The sequence below is a fragment of the Bos indicus x Bos taurus genome, chromosome 9, assembly GCF_003369695.1.
Source record: "Bos indicus x Bos taurus breed Angus x Brahman F1 hybrid chromosome 9, Bos_hybrid_MaternalHap_v2.0, whole genome shotgun sequence".
NCBI classification, from domain to species: Eukaryota; Metazoa; Chordata; class Mammalia; order Artiodactyla; family Bovidae; genus Bos; species Bos indicus x Bos taurus.
Genome location: NC_040084.1, coordinates 35,255,038 through 35,271,868, shown reverse-complemented (window position 1 = coordinate 35,271,868; position 16,831 = coordinate 35,255,038).

The following is a 16,831-nucleotide window of genomic DNA, read 5'->3' as shown; positions in this document are numbered from 1 at the left end:
TTTGTTGAAAGTATTATTCAATATGAAGATTATAGAAACAGAGATTCTAGTTATGTCATAATGTTTTTTCCTTAAAAAGTGTAAAACAAAAAAAAATAACTTTGACTACAAAGCAAGAAATACATAATACAATGAGATGCTTATATTAGTAACTGCAGGTCTTGTTTTCAGTTTAATACAAAAAATAGCTGAATAAGAGTTATTTGCTTGGAATAGTGTTAGACATCCTGTCTAGCAACAGAAAAGTTCTGGTAGATAAATGGAGTAAGACAGCAGAGATGGAAGAATGGCAATTTTCATCAAGTTACAAGATAACCTGGGAAATGGAGGTAGTTATCTCCAGAGAGAATTACTCTATAAATAATGGAGTTAAAAGTGCAAAACAAAGGACAAACCATTTCTCTTAGAAAAGGTGAAATTCAAAGAACCAATATGAACATGAGTCCAAACGTCTGAAATGCATATAAAATGTTTGTAAAGAAGTATAATATTAATTATTCTCCATTGGAAAAGTTGTACATTTAAAGACGGTTTTACAAAAGCTTAAATGCCATTCTCATATTTTGACCCAGAAAATTATTTCTAATAAAGAAATACATTAGGCATGGAAATTTATATGTAAGGATGTTCATCAGAGTGTTAAATTAGTAAAATGGTGAAAAAACTGTAAGTATTCAACAATGTAAGACCGGATTATACATTCTAAGCAGTTTAATCCCATAATACAGCACAAGCATTAAATATCATGCTGGAGAATAATACTAAAGACAACAGAAAATGTTCATGATGTTAAAAGGAAAAACTTAAAAACACAGACAGTGTACATATAAATGCAATCTCACACATACATAAACACACGCATGCCCACACAAAGAAAGAAGACAGGAAGCACGTGCATAGATGTACTAGTGGTTTTAATTTTAGTAATGTGACATTTTGTAACTCTAATTTTTCAAAGTAAGTAGATACTTCTGTAACTAGAAAAAGAAAGTAATATGACATAAACACTAATATTGTTCAGTAGTACTTGGAAAGGAATTTAAACCTATTATCTGCCACACAGTGAATCAGTTCCACAAACTGGAATAACATTGACAGAAATGATAAACCCGAGTAAGAGGCCTCCAAGGCAGAGAGGCGTTATCCACCTAACTTAAGTAGGCTGGATCAATTTTATCACAAAATTCCAAGGGAGATTCAATTTCAGATCAGAGTTATAATGCTTCTACCCAAAGATTTCTGCTTATCAACTGCAGAATAATTAGGGATTTGAATCCAAAACTCCACAAAGAAAGGAAAAGAGAATATGTAAACAAATAAAGGAGAACAGGTCATCCTATCATCACCCTACGCAATCAGAATATCACAATATTAAGAATAAAGTTATAAAAACAAAGCCACAGTTGTTTATTTTACCATACAACTTTTCACAAGTTATCAAACTAGGGAAGGTCATCTGTTACTCAACTCAGTTGTGATTTTATATTTAAAAGCATAAAATGAACACCAGGGACATGGGCATGCGTGTGTGCTAAGTCGCTTCAGTCTTGTCTGACTCTTTGCGACTCCTGGACTGTAGCCTGCCAGGTTCCTCTGTCCATGGGGAATCTCCAGACAAGAATACTGGAGTGGGTTGACTGGTCCCCCTTCACAGGATCTTCCTAACCCAGGGATCGAATTTACATCTCTCTCTCACATCTCCTGGTCTCCTGCTTTGGCAGGCAGGTTCTTTATCACTAGCCCCACCTGGGAAGCCCAACAAGGACATGTATTATTGTATTCTCATCCTAGGAATGTAAGCTTTTAATGTAGTCAATTGATAAAAGAAGCTATTTAGAAAAGATAAACTATTTTCCAGAAACTTTCTAAATGTGAGTTCCCCCCACACATCAATGTATTCATTCATTTATTCACAAACTAACAATAATATTCGAGATGCTACATGAAGTGGAAAGAGTAATAATAGTACTTAGTTTATAGGACTTCTGTGACTATTACATGAGATCTCGTATGTAAATTTCTTACTACAGGGTGGGACTAATAATAAAACCTAAATATATGTCAGCTATTACATTCTACCACTACTAAAACTCATCTCCCAAAAGTATTATTCTTGTAAAGGATGAAAAGTACAGTAAGGCATCAGTGAGTTTTTCTTAAAACAATCCAGAATATCACCATATGATTCAAAAGTGGAAACAGCCTGATGGTGTAATGAATATATGAACAAAATAGCCCTCCAGATATGTCGCCTGAAGTGAAAGTCGCTCAGTCATGTCCAACTCTCTGAGACCCTGTGGACTGTAGCCCGCCAGGTTCCTCTGTCCATTGGATTCTCCAGGCAAGAATACTGGAGCGGGTTGCCATGTCCTTCTCCAGGGGATATTCCCAACCCAGGGACCAAACCCACGTCTACCACATTACAGGCAGATTCATTACCTTCTGAGCCACCAGGGAAGCCCAAATGATGTCAAAATGTTAAACAATCATATTACAAACTAAAAATGCCCCAAGGCAATCAATAACATCATTTCATTGCCTTTAAACTTAAATTATGAAATTGTACATACTTAAGGCATTAACAATCCCCCAAAATACAGATTTGATAAGGAAAATAAAGGAAAGAGAGTGTTTTCTAAGTCACAAAACTCAAACGTGGTTAATGAACCACTCTGATCATTTGGTGCCTCAGCAAGGTGTTCGTTTTCAGAAGTTGTAGACTGTTTCCATGAGTCTGCATGCTGAGAAGCAAACCTTCTGGCATTTCAATGTAGTGATGTGAGAACAAAGGACAATTTTCTAAGCTTCAACAAGCATAATAAAATCATGGAAGTTTAGTGCTAGATAATACCCTTTTCAGAATACACCACTTTGCCCATGGTGATTTCTTCACATTTTATTTCAAATGAAGTAAGCCAGAAAGAAAAACACCAATACAGATGGTCTCATTTTAAATGATTCAGGGAAAGATGATAAAGGGACCTTCCTTGGTTTCCTCAGCCTAGTAAGCATTCCTGAAAGAAAATGTTCCTAAAACTGCCCTGCTGGTATATTTAACAAATAATCTATAAATAAACACTTCAAAATGACTCTGATTATCTAGATTATTTTTAAATTCCAATAAAGCATTTAATAGTATTAGGAAAATATCTAAATATACAATAAAGCATTAGATTTGAGTCTTAGTTGTAACTTTTTTGGTATGTTGTAAATCTTTCATAGTATCATTTTATAAAAGTAGGAGTGGGTAGAAACTAAAGCATGTTTGGCAAAATGATAGTTTTTTAAGCTAGATGAAAGGTGTATTTTCCCATATTTTATCCTCCATTCATATTTTTTAAATATTTTCAAAATTCTTTTACTGGAGTATTTCAAAGCAAAATGTCTGTACCATGTCAACTCAGCCATAAATAATTCTGTAATGCATCTCAAAAACATAGATTTTTCTTAAATAACCCAATATCTTTATCACACAACAAAATTTAAAATGTGCCTTCAAATTATCTAGTACCTAACCTACTTTCAAGTTACTACTGACCCTTAAACAAAGCAGAGTTTAGGGAGGCCCACCCCTTGCAGTGGACAATCTCAGTATAATTTCACAGTCAATCCTTCATATCCACAGTTCTGCATTCACAGATTCAACCAACTGCAAATAGTGCTGATATGTTTAATGAAAAAAATTAACGTATAAGTGAACCCAAGCAGTTCTAACCTGAGCTCTTCAAGGGTCAAATGTAGTTGATTTTTTTTTCTTTACTTTTTAATTTTGTTTTGTTTTTTTCAAGAAAATATGACCAACCTAGATAGCATATTGAAAAGCAGAGACATTACGTTGCCAACAAAGGTTCGTCTAGTCAAGGCTATGGTTTTTCCTGTGGTCATGTATGGATGTGAGAGTTGGACTGTGAAGGCTGAGCACCGAAGAATTGATGCTTTTGAACTGTGGTGTTGGAGAAGACTCTTGAGAGTCCCTGGGACTGCAAGGAGATCCAGCCAGTCCATTCTAAAGGAGATTAGTCCTGAAATTTCTTTGGAAGGAATGATGCTAAAGCTGAAACTCCAGTACTTTGGCCACCTCATGCGAAGAGCTGACTCATTGGAAAAGACTCTGATGCTGGGAGGAATTGGGGGCAGGAGGAGAAGGGGACGACAGAGGATGAGATGGCTGGATGGCATCACTGACTCTATGGACGTGAGTCTGAGTGAACTCCGGGAGTTGGTGATGGACAGGGAGGCCTGGCGTGCTGCGATTCATGGGGTCGCAAAGAGTCGGACACGACTGAGCGACTGATCTGATCTGATCTGATGAGTAGTTTGCATTTTTCCAAGTTGTATTTTGATACTAATAGCCTCATACAAACTCCTCAATCAACTCTTCTTTTTTAAAAAAAGAGTTAATAGTTAAATAGTTAAGCTTCTTGGTTGCACAGCGTCTTCGATGCTGCATGTGAGCTTTCTCTGGTTGTGGAGAGCTGGGGCCACTCTCTGGTTACGGTGCCCGGGCTTCTCACCGTGCTGGCCTCTCTTGTGGAGCACAGGCTCCAGGCACACGGGCTTCAGTAGTTGCAGCGCGTGAGCTCAGTAGTTGTGGCACACAGGCTTAGCTGCTCCATGGCATGTGGAATCCTCCTGGACCGGGGATTGAACCCATGTCCCCTGCACTGGCAGCTGGATTCTTATCCACTGTGCCACCAGGGAAGTCCATCAACCCTTCTTTAGATGGTATATATTACAATCTTACTGTAAGTAGCATTTCTTCTCCCTACCCCCTACCTCCCTCTTCTCTTCCACTCTCCAATTTTATTCACCAGAAATATCTCAGTTATTTTAGTCTATTTTTAAAGAAAAGATAACACATTCTACTTTCTATTTATCATTCTTATAGTTTAGTTTTAGTTCATAAATACGGGCTTCTCAGGTAGCTGCTGCTGCTGCTGCTACTAATTTGCTTCCGTTGTGTCCGACTCTGTGCGACCCCATAGACGGCAGCCCACCATCCTAGTGGTAAAAAGAACCTGCCTTCCAATGCAGGAGATGTAAGAGATGAGGGCTTGATCCCTGGGTCGGGAAGATCCCCTGGAAGAAGACCTGGCAACCCACTCCAGTATTCTTGTCTGGAACCCTATGGACAGAGGCTGGCAGGCTTGGTCCATAGGGTCGCAAAGAGTTGGACATGATTGAAGCGATTTATTATGGCACAGCACACAGCATAAATATACCCAATGCTTATCTCAAATTTTATTAAGGTTACCAGAAATTTGTTCTCTACTAGATTTCTCAGGAGAGAATCATTTGAACAACACGTCTCCAGTTTTTAAAATTTCATAAATATTTTCTTCATTCTTGAAAAACAGTTTGTCAGTGTATAAAATACTTGACTCATAATTTTCTTTCCTTGTATAATTTAAAAATATTTTCCTATGGTCTTAAGTTCACATTTTAGGGTAATAAAGGATTATAATTAAGTCCGATGCTGTTTTTATTTTCCCTTTTAAGTGATGCTTCTTCCAAGTTCCTAAATAATTACTTTTTCTAATATTTAAAGTGCAATAGTTATTTAAGGAATGGTCTCAGTTTTGAATACTCTGAATAAAATTTCCAAGGTAGAGAGTGTACCTCAGTAACATGCAATTCAAATTTTCTTCTTTTAAGAGAGTTTCTGGAATTATAGTTTTAACTATTTATTACATTTTATTGCTTTGTATTACCTTTTCAGAAACTCCACTAGGCATACATTGTGTCTCTTTGCATATTTTTTATATGTGTTACTTTTTTCCCAAAACCATCCTTAACTGTATTTTATCTCCTCCCCTATGATTTATTTGATGAATATTTGCTTTATGTTACCATTTAGTGTTAGTTTTTAAAGTTTGTTCTATTTCATTAATTATTTTTCCCTTAAGTCCCCTATTTCTTGATTTGTATTCTTCTACATCTACCCAAATTATTTCTGAGCTTTCATATTTATGACTTCTGAAATTCATACAGATAATTTTAAAATATTAGGTTAAATTTATCACCTTCCTCAGAAACAACTTTTTTCTGGAGTGTTTTATTTAGCTATTGAGATATTGTTCATTTTATTTTCATCTTTTTAGTCCAATGACTTAGTTTAGAGTTCAATGACGATTCTTTTTCCCTTTGTTTAAATAAGGTAGGTTTCCCTAAGCTATTATGAAGGTATTTCTGCAAAGAAGGGGATAGGTCAGGGTGGTTGTCTTGTTTGACAGCTAGTCTCCCTTCTCTGTTAGAACCATGAATCATTTTAAAATATGGTCTCTTTGTGTTACCACTTCTCAGGCACTCGGAGATAAGTCTATCACAAGAAGGCTCTCGCCTCCGTCTTTTTTTTTAAATCCAAAGCTTTGTGGGCTGCATCTGGCATTACTGGATTTTGTGGGGTTTGAAGCCTACTGTGAACTTAACAAAGCAACTTGGACCTTTAACTTACTCCTAGAGTTAATTCTTATTTTACCTGTTGGTCCTTGTATCTCTACTACTTCTAGAGCTGGGGTTAAAATCCAGAGGTGACTTCTTCCAAGACCTTGTCTGTTAGGTTTTATTAATAACTCTCTTACAGGGAACACTATTAAGATCTCAGAGTCCAACAATGTGAAGACATTAAATACCCTTCTACTTTTGCAGCATCAAAGGCAAATTAAATACAAACCACTTTCAAAAAAAAATGGAAGGAAACAGCAACAGAACTAATGTGATGACCATTAACATGGAACTGTGTCTGTATCAATTTTTGAATGTGTCCTCACTCATGGGAAAGTTTAATAAATGCTGATATTTTTAGCTATACTTCAGCATATCTTACTGCCTTGCCTTTTTCCCCACCAAACACTAACAAAAACAGGACCTGGTTTTGGGGTTTTGCAAGTATCAGCACTTTTGTTTAAGTACAAGACCAAGATGTTGGAGAATCTGCTTGATTTAAAAAAAAATACTTTCTTGACAAATCTAGAGTTGTGTGACTAATAAGGTGTTCATTCATTCATCTCTCCAGTTGCTTCACATCTGGTGTTCTTGTTATTCCACTTCAACAAGATTCTTCTTCATCTAATTTTATTACAGCTCATATGGGGACGCTATGATTTATAAGTGGGCCTGATGAGATGTAGAAGCTGCCACTTCGTTGAGAAATAAAAAGTAGAATTTCCTATCCTTTCTAATTTGTGGAGCTCTGTTGAATTAAGTCTGGTCTGTTCGTCATATATGTGATGAAAGTGCTATATTGTTAATTTGTCTGGTTATTTACTAAACTCTGAAGAGCAAGTATTTTGAATGGACAACGTCAAAATTTGAATTCCAGCTCTAGAAATAATAAGCTGCATGGCCTGGGATCTTTCTTAATTTCTCTAATTCTATTTACTTTTCAGAAAGTTCAGACCTCTTTTAGGAACAGTTAACTTCAGGAATAAGAGAATGATATGTGGATAGAAAAGTACACTTTCTTTAAAAAAAATCAATTGATGGTTTAATAGGCAATTATAACAAAACTGTATTAGGTAGATAAGTTATGAACATTTTAAAGAGTTCAGAAATATTTTTTTTACCATTAAGAAAGCTCACATTCAAGTGTTCACAGATTCAAGTATTGGAGGCCAAATGCTAGGCAGTAAAATTCCATCTGACTCAATACATACTCTGATATTAAATCCAAGGTAGTCTATGACCAGGTTTAAAAGACAGGAAAGAGACTGTCTACATTTCTAATCACTAGCAAAAATTACACATGGCATTTGAGTTTTACAGAAATAACAGAGTATCATCTCATACCATTTCTTAGAAAATGAAAGACAGTGTATTTGCCAAGTACAATCCAACTGCCTCTTTTATCACCACATATTTAGTCAATTGTGACCCTGGCAAGCTTCAGTCTATTTTTTAAGGACATTTAAAAATGTGCTTCAATAATTTTCAGCTAATTATAACACTAACATGATAAATAATGGCTTTAAACCTCATGCCAAATTATAGACGGGAAGGGGAAATATGGTAGCACGTGTTGAAATACTGAGTGCTAACAAGTACAGCCATCCTGAGGATAGCGTCTTGATATGGAAAGACAGCCATAAGTAAGAGTGTGAGCTTGAACAGAGAGAGTAATTTGACAGTCATTTTCTAAATACAGAAGTTTTCTTGGAGACATTTTGTTTAAACCATTGGAAAAAGAAATTGAAGCGCATCAGTCAGAAGTTAAAGGTTTGACAAGTCATACATTTTAGAAAATTTCTAGACTCAGGGCCTTTGCCTAAGGTGTTCTTTCTCCTTGAAACATTTACTTCTCACCTCTGCTTGCTGCCTTCCCTTTATCATAAAGGTAACAAGTGGGATGCCCATTCTCTCACAAGCACAGCACCTGCTATGGTCTTTATCTCATTATAATCATATTATCTATTTACATTTATTTGTATGTCTTCCCCAATATCCTATACCCTAATCAGTAGTCCTACATTAGTTGTTATTCTATCTCAATACCTACTCCAATGCCTGGTAGCACTGAAGAATCACTTGCTTAATGGACGAATGGAAATAATGAATATGAGAGGCAGTTAAATATGTGTTAAATTTTATACAGCTAAATTCAAGTTCTCCCCAATCCCATATCCTCATAATCCTTTCCTGCGAAAGACTATACCAGATTGAAATGTTAATTGGGTGTTCTTGCCTGGAGAATCCCAGGGATGGGGGAGCCTGGTGGGCTGCCGTCTATGGGGTCACACAGAGTCGGACACGACTGAAGTGACAGCAGCAGCAGCTCCTTATCACAAAAGATGCATTTGAGAAAAGGTGTCCAAGCTTTGCACATTTCTCCTATCTCACCAAAGATTCAAACTGTTTTCTTTCAGTAACCATTTTCTTTGCCCTCACAGGAGAATCCTGCCCAATTTTTCCCATAGGCTACCTGTTCAAGATTTTGAGGTATCAGAGAGCCTGGAGAATTTGCAAATAGAAGTTCTGGTTTGCTGGTTTTCCATTTTTTTGAAGCAAAATTATGGGTGGTACAGGGCAGATTTTGTTCAGACTTGGAGAATGTGGTCATCTGCAGCATAACTTTTAAAGGATATGATAATTAGGGGTGATAACTAAAAGCACCTTTATAAGAACAGATCACATACAGTCTTAAAGGTGGAAGAAAATAAGAGAACAAACACTTGTATTTGATTCTGAGCTGTATATCCTAGACATTGTGTTGGACACTTTATTACAATGTAGTCAGTAAGACTATATAGGCTCTGGACTCAGACTGCCAAGGTTTAAATTTATCTTCAATACTTAGTAGATATGTGACTTTGAAAAAATTCCTTAATCACCATTGTATTTACAGATCTGAGCCTCGCTGTCTTTCCTCATCTGTAAAATGGACAGAGATAAAGCTCATACATTGTACGATTTGGGAGAGCAGTAATGATTCATGTGTGATTTAAGGACACTCTTTGAAGAATGTCTGGCAGAGAAAGTGCTATATGTGTGTTTGTTTGTTTGTTTGTTTTATTTAAATGTATTTCTTTTAATTAGAGGCTAATTACTTTACAATATTGGTTTTAATAATTATCATTATCATTTGAACTCAGACCATTTCGTTTGCTAAAACTTCTACTATGGGAGGTTTGGATTTTCTGTCAAACAGTGAAATGGCAAATACATATTTTACTTTTAAGAAAGCAGGAAAATCCAAAAGTCTCATGATTGACTGAAGAAAGAAATCAAAGGTTTTATGACTGCTTCTAAAGCCAGGCTATTTGTGTCAGTGCTCATTACTGACAAAAACCATGTGGGCACTTTCTGTTTCTTAGGTAATAGTCATGTGTACAAACTGAAAAGCACCAACAATTTTTTGAGTGAGATTTCTTATCCAAATTGAGTTTTGAAAAATATTGGGTAGAAAATGAAGGAGAAGACGATTGAGAAGCTGGAATATAATCAAGTAAGAGGACACACATCAGAGATGCCTTTTGTGAAAACTGTAATCAAGGAAACATTCTTCTGCCATCTAAATGCATCCACCAAAGTGGAGAACACATTTGACAGTGATGAAAATAAGGATTACTCTGTGAATAAATCTATTTAAGCAGCTACAAAGAATATCAAGACAAGGAAGGCAGTTTCTGATGGAATCAAAACAAAGTTACTATTGAAGACTGGCAAGAGTAATTGAAAAGGCTGCTCCTTTCCTGATATTTTGAACTAAACAAGTTTTACATCTATATATCCTAATCCTTCTTTTGAAAAAAAAAAAAAAAAACAGGCAATAAATCAGAACAGTCTACTTTGTCACTCTCTGTGCATAATTTTACAAGATATGCTGTAGAATGAGGGAAAATATTCAAACACTTAGTGTTTCCCAGACCATGGTCACAATTTTAAAAATTAAATCAACAATCCCTTAGTCTGGTGGTTTTAAAAGGATCTTCCAGCCACTGAAATTAAAGCCTATGATACCAAATAAGAAAATAAATAAAATCTTTACAGACTTCACAGCGATTAGTAGATTAGGTTTTCAAAGTGAGGTTTTGCTGATGTAAATGGTCAGATTGCAGCCAAATGGAACAAAACTTCTATTGACAGGGAGGTGTCAATAATCTTTGGCTCCTTTTGAAAATTCAGTTTAAAAATTCAGTTTACTTTTGTGAATAAATGAGTGAACTGACAGTCGGACTTCATAAAACTAGTTGGATTCAATTTCAAGATATAAAATAGCACTAGAAAAAAGACTCATATTAGAAGTTATTAAAACTTTGGAAAACTGTATTAAGTTTAACACTCCCCAGCAGACTAGTCCTGGACTTAGTTCTAATGGTAAATAACATAAATGCTTTTGTTTTTGCTCTAGTTTCTATCAACATTACAGATAGAATGAGATAATGCATCTTAAAGTATGTGGTATAGAGCCTGGCACTTAAAAGGTAATAATGATATGCTGTTTCTGAATGCATTATATCTGCATAATCATATCCACTGAGAAGATATATATATAATTTTCCCTGTAGTCTAATGATCTAATTCATACTTCTATCTCTTTGACTAAATATATGACAATTATTTAGGTCTTTAATTTATAGAGGTGAACATCTGATTATACACTGATGCCAGAATTCTTTATTCTTGTGTTTATAGATGAGGGTAAAATGTTTACTGCGACACAATTGTTTATTCCTTCTCTGATCTACTGAAGGCTAAGAGCCTTATTTCCTTTCTTTTCACTTAACCATGCTCTAATAGCATCTTTAATTCAATAAAAAGTCAATACATTATTATGGTTGTACACAATTGAATTTACAGTGAAAACAAATTTGCCTGGAGTTAATGTTAAAAATCACTTTGCTCTATCATCTATGTCAATATTAGGATTGTGGATATGGAATATCTGCCATTTCTGGAGAGAACCCAAATTTTTGCATCACTAGATATAAAAAATGACAGCAGATAGGATAAGTATCAAAATTATAAGTGGCAAAAAATCAGACAATAGTTATACAAAAATTGTGCTCTTTAGAAGGTAAAAAAGATTCTTTTCACTTAGCAAAGTCACAAAGAACTACATTCTCCAAAATTTCTTACAAAATTATTAATCTTAGAAATTCTCTGGAAGAATATTTGTTTCTCTTTGAGAATCATGATGCCTACTGATACAGGAAAGCAGTATACATTTTTAACTTTTTTAACACAAAACAGCCAAAACTTTTTTAGTAAATTACAGAATTATTTCTTATTCAACAGGTAGCATCATATTTCGGAGAAGGCAATGGCACCCTACTCCAGTACTCTTGCCTGGAAAATCCCATGGATGGAGGAGCCTGGTAGGCTGCAGTCCATGGGGTCGCTAGGAGTCAGACACGACTGAGCGACTTCACTTTCAGTTTTCACTTTCATGCATTGGAAAAGGAAATGGCAACTCACTCCAGTGTTCTTGCCTGGAGAATCCCAGGGATCGGGGAGGCTGGTGGGCTGCCGTCTATGCGGTCGCTGAGAGTCAGACATGACTGAAGCAACTTAGCAGCAGCAGCAGCATCATATTCAATGTAAAGAAACTGAAAGCTTTTCCTCTAAGATCAGGAACATAGAGAGTAATTGTCTTGACATTGTGGTTTTTTTTTTTTTTTTAATTTTACAAAAGCAAAGGCAGCAAAAGAAAAAAAAAATCAACAAGTGGGTCTACACCAAATGAAATAGCTTCTGCACAGCAAAGGAAACAGTCAACAAAATGAAATAGCAACCTACTGAATGTGAGAAAGCATTTGCAAACCATCTATCCGTTAAGATGTTACTATCCAAAATATTTGAACAACTCTTACAACTCAGTGGCAAAAAAAAAAAAAAAATCTAAAGGATCCAATTTAAAATGGGCAGAGGCTCTACATAGACATCTTTCCAAAGAAGGCAAACAAATTGACAACAGGTACATGAAATGCGCTCCAATCATGAATCATCAGGGAAATACACATCAGAATCGCAATGAGACATCACCTAATGTCTGTAGGCTGACTGTCATCAAAAAGCAAGAGATGACAAGTGTTGCCAAGGGTGTGGTGCAAAGGAAACCTTATGCACTGTTAATGGGAATATGAATTGGCATAGTCACTATGGAAAACAGTATGGAGGTTCCTTAAGAAATTAAAAATAGAACTACCATTTGATCTAGCAAATTCTAATTTTGGCATATATAAAAAAAAAATAACATGAAATTACTATCTCAAAAAGATGGCTGCATCCCTGTGTTCATTAGAGTATTCCTTACAATAGCCAAGACATGGAAATAAACGAAGTGTCCACTGCTGGAAGAATGGTTAAAGAAAATGTGGCATAGGGATGTCCCTGGTTTTCAGGTGGTTAACACTTCACCTTCCAAAGGCAAGAAGTGCAGGCTCGATCCTTCCTTAGGGAGCTATGGTCTCACATGCCTTGTAGCCAAAACACCAATTCAATAAAGACCAAAAAAATGGTCTGCATCAAAAAAATCTTACCAAAAATAATTAAAAACACAAAGAAAGAAATGGTGCCCTGTATAACAAAGAAATGTTATTCAATGTTAAGAAAGAAGGAAATCCCGCACCTGGGATGGTAGAGGACCTCGAGGGCATTATGCTAAAGGAAATGTCAGACAGAAAGACAAGTAACACATGATCTCACTTACGGATAAAACCTGAAAACCTGAACTCAGAAACAGAGAACAGATCAGAAGCTGCCAGAGGTGGGAACTGGGAAGAGAAGACATGGATGAAGGGGGTCAAAAGCTACAAACTACCAGCTATAAGATTAGCAAGTTCTAGCATTGGTGTGTACAGCATATTGACTATAGTTAACAACAAAGTATTGCATATCTGAAAGTTGCTGAGTAGGTCATAAAACATTCTCATCAAAACAAAAAGAATGTAAGCAAATGATAGGAAGGATATGCTTCGGTATGCACTGATAAATGTTATATAGTATAATTAAAATAAAATAGAACAATTAACTCCCTGCATAGGTTATTACAATCACAGTCAGTGAACCCTGAGATTTAATTCAAAAGACACCTCATAGATTCTCAAGTCTCTGTAGATTATGGGGAGCACGGTATGAGGATATATGGATGAAAGAGAATCTCATTTTACCATTAAACTGTATTTGAGGTATGATCAAATATGGAGATTACGAAATTTCTTGAGCATTAAAAATGTGTCTGTTGCAAAAATCATACTTTTCATTCCAACTCAGCAATAACTCAAGATTTTCTTGAAAATAACTTAATTCATTAAAAAGTTTGAGTTAATAATTTACCTAGGAGCTACAATTCAATATCACAGTAATCCAAGTCTATACCCCAACCAGTAATGCTGAAGAAGCTGAAGGTGAACCATTCTATGAAGACCTACAAGATCTTCTAGAAATAATACCCGAAAAAGATGTCCTTTTCATTATAGGGGACTGGAATGCAAAAGTAGAAAGTTAAGAGCTACCTGGAATAACAGGAAAATTTGGCCTTGGAGTACAAAATGAAGAAGGTCAAAGGCTAACAGAGTTTTGCCAAGAGAACACACTGGTCATAGCAAACACCCTCTTCCAACAACACAAGAGAAGACTCTACACATGGACATCACCAGATGGTCAATACCAAAATCAGATTGATTATATTCTTCGCAGCCAAAGATGGAGAAACTCTACACAGTCAGCAAAAACAAAACCAGGAGCTGATGACGGCACAAACCATGAACTCCTTATTGCCAAATTCAGACTTAAATTGAGGAAAGTAGAGAAAACCACTAAACCATTCAGTTCAGTTCAGTTCCAGTTCAGTCGCTCAGTCGTGTCTGACTCTGTGTGACCCCATGATTCGCAGCACGCCAGGCCTCCCTGTCCATCACAAACTCCCGGAGTTCACTCAGACTCATGTCCATCGGGTCACTGATGCCATCCAGCCATCTCATCCTCTGTCGTCCCCTTCTCCTCCTGCCCCCAATCCCTCCCAGCATCAGAGTCTTTTCCAATGAGTCAGCTCTTCGCATGAGGTAGCCAAAGTACTGGAGTTTCAGCTTTAGCATCATTCCTTCCAAAGAACACCCAGGACTGATATTCTTTAGAATGGACTGGTTGGATCTCCTTGCAGTCCCAGGGACTCTCAAGAGTCTTCTCCAACACCACAGTTCAAAAGCATCAATTCTTCGGTGCTCAGCCTTCTTCATAGTCCAACTCTCACATCCATACATGACCACAGGAAAAACCATAGCCTTGACTAGATGAACCTTTGTTGGCAAAGTAATGTCTCTGCTTTTCAATATGCTATCTAGGTTGGTCATAATTTTCTTCCAAGGAGTAAGCGTCTTTTAATTTCATGGCTGCAGTCACCATCTGCAGTGACTTTGGAGCTGAGAAAAATAAAGTCTGACACTGTTTCCACTGTTTCCCCATCTATTTCCCATGAAGTGATGGAACCAGATGCCATGATCTTCATTTTCTGAATGTTGAGCTTTAAGCCAACTTTTTCACTCTCCACTTTCACTTTCATCAAGAGGCTTTTTAGTTCCTCTTCACTTTTTGCCATAAGGGTGGTGTCATCTGCATATCTGAGGTGATTGATATTTCTCCCGGCAATCTTGATTCCAGCTTGTGCTTCTTCCAGCCCAGCATTTCTCATGATGTACTCTGCATAGAAGTTAAATAAGCAGGGTGACAAAATACACCTTTGACGTACTCCTTTTCCTATTTGGAACCAGTCTGTTGTTCCATGTCCAGTTCTAACTGTTGCTTCCTGACCTGCTAAACCATTCAAGTACCACCTAAATCAAACCCCTTACTATTATACAGTGGAAGTGACAAATAGATTCAAGGGATTAGATCTGCTAGACAGAGTGCCTGAAGAACTATGAGTGGAGGTTCATGACATTTTACAGAAGGCAGCGATTAAGATCATCCCCAAGAAAAAGAAATGCAAAAAGGCAAAATGGTTGTCTGAGGAGGCCTTACATAGCTTAGAAAAAGAAGAGACACTAAAGGCAAAGGAGAAAAGGAAAGATATCCATTTGAATGCAGACTTCCAAATAGCAAGGCGAGTTAAGAAAGCCTTCCTCAGTGACCAATGCAAAGAATTAGAGGAAAACAATAGAATGGGAAAGACTAGAGATCTCTTCAAGAAAATTAGATACCAAGGGAACATTTCATGCAAAGAGGAGCACAATAAAGGACAGAAATGGTATGCACCTAACGGAAGCAGAAGATATTAAGAAGAGGTGGCAAGAATACACATAAGAACTATAGAAAAAAGATCTTCATGACCCAGATAACCATGATGGTGTGATCACTCACCTAGAGAAGACATCCTGGAATGTGAAGTCAAGTGGACCTTAGGAAGCATCACCGCAAAGCTAGTAGAGGTGATGGAATTCCAGTTGAGCTATTTCAAATCCTGAAAGATGATGCTGTGAAAGTGCTGCACTCAATATGCCAGCAAATCTGGAAAACCCAGCAGTGGCCACAGGACTGGAAAAGGTCAAATTTCATTCCAATCCCAAAGAAAGGCAATGCCAAAGAATGTTCAAACTACCACACAATTGCACTCATCTCACACACTAGCAAAATAATGCTCAAAATTCTCCAAGCCAGGCATCAACAGTACATGAACAGTGAACTTCCAGATGTTCAAGCTGGATTTAGAAAAGGAAGAGGAACCAGAGATTAAATTGGCAACATCTGTTGGATTACTAAAAAAAATAAGGGAATTCCAGGAAAACATCTACTTTTGCTTTATTGACTATGCCAAAGCCTTTGACTATGTGGATCACAACAAACTTGAAAATTCTAAAAGAGATGGGAATACCAGACCACCTGACCTGCCTCCTGAGAAATCTGTATGCAGGTCAAGGAGCAACAGTCAGAACTAGACATGGCACAACAGACTGATTCCAAATAGGGAAAGGAGTAGGTCAAGGATGTATATTGTTCATCTGCTTATTTAATATATATGCAGAGTACATCATATGAAATGCCGGGATGGATGAAGCACAAGCTGGAATCAAGATTGCCAGGAGAAATATCAATAACCTCAGATATGCAGATGACACCACCGTTATGGCAGAAAGCGAAGAGGAACTAAAGAGCCTCTTGATGAAAGTGAAAGAGGAGAGTGAAAAAGTTGTCTTAAAACTCAGCATTCAGAAAATTAAGATCATGGCATCCAGTCCCATCACTTCATGGCAAATAGATGGGGAAACAATGGAAACAGTGGCAGACTTTATTTTCTTGGTCTCCAGAATCACTGCAGATGATGACTGCAGCCATGAAATTAAAAGACGCTTGCTCTTTGGAAGAAAAGTTATGACCAACCTAGACAGCATATTAAGAA